The sequence below is a fragment of the Ochotona curzoniae genome, unplaced genomic scaffold (genome assembly GCF_017591425.1).
Source record: "Ochotona curzoniae isolate NIBS_2020 unplaced genomic scaffold, NIBS_Ocur_1.0 contig_2321, whole genome shotgun sequence".
Classification (NCBI taxonomy): Eukaryota; Metazoa; Chordata; class Mammalia; order Lagomorpha; family Ochotonidae; genus Ochotona; species Ochotona curzoniae.
This window is the reverse complement of record NW_024465421.1, coordinates 14,806,609-14,813,221: the sequence shown is the minus strand read 5'-3', so window position 1 is coordinate 14,813,221 and position 6,613 is coordinate 14,806,609. Positions and strand designations below refer to the sequence as shown.

Genomic DNA, 6,613 nt, shown 5'->3' with positions numbered 1-6,613 from the left:
GTTCTCCTTCAGCTCCACTCTACCCATTTTCATCAACACGTTATCATTCCTGAAATCGACATCGTTTTCATAGTTGTGTAAGGTTTTAAATGACAGTATTTTGGTGCAATTTACAATAGATGGCCTTTGAGTTTTAATAGAATATGTAGCCATGCTGGAGATGTTCCTATCCTTTGATGCAACGATGACTAGACAGGAGTATCCTTGTATCTCCAGATTAACTCACTTTTATGATTTTAAAGTTTTATTGTAAGAAGCTAAAAAGCTGACTTAGTGTTTATATTGATAAGAATCTTACTTCTGGTAGAGAGAAAAACAGAGCTTCTCATCAAAAGCAACGTAGGTTGCTTAGTTCCGTCGCTCTGTGATGACCTCAGGACTCCAGATTCCACACATTTCCTGATCATTTGACGTTTCTCGTCTCATGTCCTGAACACAACCTCCCTGCGGAAAGTCAGGCCATGCTCAGTGACTCAGATTAAGTCTTCATTTAGCTATTTTTCCCTTTCTTTTGACATTTAATTCTGAAATAATCATAGACTCACAGTGGGCAAGAAAGACCAGAAAAGAATCTGAGTATCTGTTTCCCAATGTCTCCTAATGGCTGTACCTTCCACACCTCTCATAAAGACATATCAGGAGTGCTCGCTCCAGCAGCACATATGCTAAAATTGGAACAATACAGAGAAAATTAGCATGGGCCCCTGCGCAAGGATGACACACAAATTCGTGAAGCACTCCATATTTAAAAACAAATCAGGAAACTGACATGAGTACAGAGTATTTGTGCATTTGCAGTTTTATGTCATTTTATCATGTGTAGATTTGTGAAACTACTGTTATTATTTAAAACCAAGATAGAGACTTACTCTGTCACCACAAGAATTTCCCTCATGTCATCTTGATTTATCATTTACCTCTCTAATTCCAACCATGTCTGAGCCCTGGGAACCACTAGTTTGCTCTTCATCCTAGTGTCTAACAATAAAATTCAGCAACTTATGTCGCAAAGCACCAAAAAATAAGATGGGTGGATGAATGCAGCATGGATGTGTTGATGGCTGGCTGGAAAAATAAAACAAATATAACATATCGGTAGTGATAGAATCCAGATTAAAGATAAACAGTTGTTCAATGTAAAACTGTTTAAATTTGTAACTATCCATCAATAGAATATTGGAACAAAATCAATCTGAGCATTCACAAATAGGAGAATGAATGAGCACAGTATGGTATATTTCTATAATGAGTTATTACACAACATCTCAGGTGAAGTAACAATATGGGTAAATCTCAAAACACAGTATATTGAGTAACAAAAGAAAAATGTAAGTTTCCAAATAATGCATTTGGTACAACTCAAGCTAACACATCGATCACAAGGGAAACTGCTGCATCAAAGCTTTTTTCTGTCTGTTTTCATACATGGTTACAGTAACAGTGTGTGTAACATCTGGGTACTGAGTAAATGAATGTGCCTTGACTTTTTAAATTTTGTACATTTGAAATACTTTACTATCAAAAACATTTTTTAAGAAAATGCCGGATAGGCATGCATTCAACAGAAAATAATGGCTCAAAATCATGCTCTTCTTTGGTCTCTCAAGTTATGAGAGACAATGACAACTTTGAATCATGAGATACTTCTGGAACAAAACAGCCACCATCAACCTAGCTTTGGGTGTTTTGAGAGACGATCAGTGAAGAAAGAAATGGGTAAACTTGCTTTACATTTACTAATTACTCCTGTCTGTATGACCTTTCTGTGGCAAGGCCTGGCTGTCATTAGAACAAACTTGGTATAAATACTTAAAAGTGTAAAAGAGCTTGTACTGTGCGGTCAACAGACATACACAGAACAGATGTTCTGTGAAGAAAGAGCTGTTCACAGTTTTATCACAAGAGTTAAGACAGTGTTAGCTACAATGAGGAGAAACGAGTTTTGATCTTTTAAGGACTTGGAAATATCCTATTTCTTTATCTGAGTGGCGGTGAAAGAGTGCTTGTTTGATATTCATTCACTGAACCATTTCCATGTTTTATGCAAATCTCTGTACCATGTTACGTGCCACAATGAAAGAAGAGATGCCCTGATGTTTTGAAAATTAGTACTGGTAGCTTACCATAGGTTTCCTAGTTGTAGCATCCTATGTGGACTCAGAAACATGCCTGAGATACCTTGGACAGAAGTCGAACCGGCTTGCAAAGGAAACATGTGCCACGGGTTTCAAGCTGGCACTTGTTAGATCAAAGACCAGCTTAGAGACAACATATGTGAGGATTTTAATGAAATTGTTTTCTGAAATGAGTTAAAAAGATGTACCACTAAATAATGCTACATGTAATTTAACTGCGTGTGTAAATGGATAACAAACTCGTTATTATTGTTAGATACGGACAATGTTTTTTCTAGCTCTCATTCTTATAAATGAGATTTCCATTAAAAACGTTAGAGAACAGAGAAAAATTAGAGATCACTGTATATTTTGGGCCATTTTGTTTGTAGACATCAGTAGTTTTCATAATTAAGAAAAAATGAGCCTGATGTTAGAATTTTTCTTAGATGGTGTAATTCACAGAGTAGCAAAAACAAACAAACAAACAAAAAAAAAGAGTTGTATCTGGATAGATCTTTACAAGTCATCTGGTTTTTTTTTTTTTCTTATTCACTTACACAGAGTTAAGAGAAGGAGAATTTGATGTCCCTGAAGGAAGGATTATCCCTCCAAGACTTGGAGATAAAGAAAAATAATAGAGTTGTCAAAAAGATTTCACTCTCCCCCTGGTCTTGATAGATATTTGTCAACTCTTGTCACAATGGCTTGTCATTCTAATGCTCTGGTCTGCCCAGAAAAACAAGAGGCTACGCGCATCCCGGCTTACTCTGAGTCATCACGCAAGAGGCGGATGCACCAGGATAAATCAGGCTTCAACGGGAAGGACCCAATGTTGGAGGAGGAAATATTTATTTGGGGTCATGACAGCATAATTTTAGGATACCAAGGTTGCAATGAGAAGAGATGATAAGCAAATTTACCTGGAAACATGAAATTTAAAAATAATATTTACAATGCATGCCTAGACAAAAGCCAAAGACATCTAAGTCTTGATGCATGATGAACTACATTATGCTTCAAAACGTTCATGGCAAAGGGGGGGAATTAGAATTTATGTTTATTTTTGTACAAAGGCCTTTTGAAAGCCAGAGTTTTCTCATTGTATACATTGCCTGTGGACATTTTGAAAACCCCTCTTATCTCACACAATGCTTTTGGAGACCAATAAGAACAAACAAAATCTATAAATGAATTCATCAAACAATATACAGAGGTATTGTTTTATTTGACAAAACAAGTAAAAAGGCACATCCTGACAGTATTTTTAAACAGCCTATTTTTAGGCCACCCTTCAGTGATATCCAAAGAAGCCCTTTACGTTAATAATTGAGACAGTGGTTCCTTCCTATAGCAAAACAAGTTACAAAGGGTGAACAGGGTATAAGGTCTTGAGGATCACAGGAAATTTATCAAGAGTGTTATAGAAACTCCTTGTCAAAACTCTGCTTTAAATGCTCTTGTGTGTTCAGAAAGTTCTGAACACAAATTTAACACAAGAGTCATTAATGGGTGATTTGCAGTGCTAGGAAAAATAACCAACAGTAAATTATTTGGGGCTCCAGGAAATGCAAGGACCAAACTGAAAGGGAACTTGGCCTAGTACATAGTTGGTGGTCAGTGAGCTTATGAACGAAGTGTTTTAGATGGAGATCTAATAACAGGCCATCCAAGACCATAAATACGTGTGATTCCAAGTATGTATTGGCTTTGGGGACTGGGAAAATTCAAGTAGTCCTACTCACTTCAGGGAACTGGGAAAACATGAATTCAGTCAAGAACAAGTTAGGTCAGAACTAGTATTAAGAGGTAGGCTTTGTTTTGTTTCGTTTTGTTTTTTAATGTGAATATTTTACCCCTTGGATTAAATCTCCTCATTGGGAAGCTGCTTCTCTTTGGACAAAGAATAAATATTTCTACGGGTGTCATTGGTGAGCCTCTCCCCGAAGCAGGTCTCGGACCAAGGATTCACTACAGGAGTGCTTCCAAGGAAACCAGCTTGAGAAGACAGGGATAAGGAAGGATGTGATCTCAGGGCAGCTCAGAGGTGGCTTGGTCTCAAGATAAGAGCCCAAAGGTTTGTGCTCCGCCCCCCCACCCCTACCCCAGTCCTTTGTCAGCAGCTTTAGGACAAGTGAGGCAGCTCAGAAAGGCAGGAGTCCTCTTCTGAAGAAAGTCACAAACACATAACATTAGCAGGAAAGCACAGAAACTAGGAGATGAGCCAAGGAGAAGGGTTAGAGGGGACATAGGATAGGCATAACATGTGTCTGCTAGCACAGTGACCTGGAAAGGCAGCATGGACTGGACCAGGCTGATGTCTCTGACCCTACCTCTCCTCAAGCTCCCTTTAATACTTATGGTTCTCAAGAGAGAACAGAGAGAGAGAGAGAGAGAAACACATGATTATGAACCATGAGGGGAAGTATGCAAGCTGGAGACCCAGGAGAACCAGTGGTGTAAATTCCAGTTCAACAATAGGTCAGAAACCCAAGTTCCAGTTTAGCAGTAGTCAGTCAGAGAGTGAATCCTGTTCATCTCTTGTGTCTAATTAAGGCCTCCAAATGACAGGAAGAGAACCCTCTTACACTGAAGAGGAAAAGTGAGACAGTCCAACGATTTAAGTACCAATGCACTTCCAGCACTCCAAGAACTGTGCTGAACCAAATATCTGGGTCCACCATGGCAGCCACAAGAGCCAACCATCAGTGTTTCCACACATGTGAACACACACAAGCCCAGTACATGAAAAATAGCTAGGCAGATGGAATGTGGCCAAGATTAGAGGAAGTGACCCTGGCCAGAAGAGTCCAACTGTGGCTTCTGAAACCAGTGCCGCAGAAAGGCTATGATGATGTCAACACTCCCAGTTTGGCTTTTGTTTCAGGTGTGTTTGTTTTTGTTTTCTTTCTCCTGTGAATCTTCTCTGTCTTTTCAAGCCCAGACTGGCTTTTTATTTTTGCCAGAGAGAAAGACAGAGGCTTTGCTTCATAACATTCATTCTCAAAGGAGGTTGTGTCTTCCTTCAGGAGATGAATAATCATTTGTGGGGTCAGGGGACAGAGACTGCAAAACAATCTTATGCTTATTATGGATAAATTGTAAATGCCCAGGTACACACACTGAGCGCATGGACAGACCATGCGTCTGTGGTGTTCATTAGGAGTCAATGCCCAGAAGGCTCTTGGGAGAAGGATGCAGTCAGAGTCACAACAAACAGGTGGAAAAACTCCATTCTAAAGTCATGGGTACCTACAGCTGAAAGGGAGTAACACCTATCCCACAGCTCACAACAAGTTCCTGCAGGACCCAGCTGTTCGAACTGTCCCAGAGGCCACCTACAGGGCTGTGAAAGAGCCTGTTGTGTGTGCTGCACATCTGTCGTCCAAATAAAAAAATGCACCCACACTAGCAGAGTCCAAATCTCCACCTCTCATTAACCCATGTTCCCCGCCAAAGGGTCACTTTGGAAATAAAGCCAATGACCCGTGTGGCTGGCTCACACACCTCTGGGACTGTCAGCAAGAGAGGGGTTGTGTCACAATTCCAGGGAGAGGACAAGAGGCAGAGAAGGCAGACAACATCTGGAGGGGTTATAATATTAGACAAAAAAAAAAAAACAAAACAGAGGAATAGGAATATAGAAGTTAAAGAAAGAGAGAGAACAGCTATAGAAAACAAATTCTTTCTCCCTGCTCAGCCTTGTCTGAAGTTGGATTCTGCTAAGGCTTAAAATATATCCAGGAAACTGAAAATGTAGACAACATGAAAGAACATTAAAAACAAAACAAACAAACAAACAAAGTTTGGGGAATAACTAAGGCTTTGATTATCAGCTGGTCATTCAGTGATATTAGGTTCATTGATGTAGCTGGCCAGTCAGCCTCACAATTTCGCAATTTTCCATAGTGTTCATTTCACTCATTCATTTATTCTTTCAGCCAGTCACTTGTCCTAGGCAATGGCCATAGGGGTGGGAGGGTACTCATATGCAGTCATTAAAATCAGATTAGACTCTAACTCAAAGCACGGTTGAAAACTCACGGTGGAGCTAAGTAAGATAAGTACACAAACCTACATTTTCATAAAATTACCCTCCACTTAGGGTTGGCCTGTGATGAGCGAGCTTTCTGAATACGCAGCAGGAAAGGAGACAGTATCATCTGTGCAGAGCCCACTGTCCTCTAGCAGCCTTCTTAATCTGTGTCTGAGGGCAACCAGGACAAAATGAAATTATAGGAACAACAACAACAACAAAAAGAACCCACAGAAAATGCAAAAAAAAAAAAGTTTTAATTGGCTTTCTCTGATCTCCCTGCTGGGATGGTATCACCAAGTTGGCAGCTTGTCACTTGCAGTTGCTAGGCAACCCTAAGCAGTAAAGCGAACCTGCCATCCTATGTTTTCCATCTTGTTGTTTGAGTCTCCTGTTGTCTGGTGCTAATGTCTGACTCTAACCTGAACCTTGCCAGGGGCCTGAGATGCCCCTCACAGGCCCA

At 40.0% G+C, this 6,613-nt stretch overlaps 1 non-coding gene across 1 annotated transcript; it reads left to right on the top strand.

Annotated features, from left to right (window-relative positions):
• Positions 1 to 641: 641 nt before the first annotated feature.
• Positions 642 to 749, top strand: LOC121152085. Its single transcript, XR_005883222.1, has one exon. It is a non-coding gene; the product is annotated as a U6 spliceosomal RNA (small nuclear RNA).
• The last annotated feature ends 5,864 nt before the right edge of the window (positions 750 to 6,613 follow it).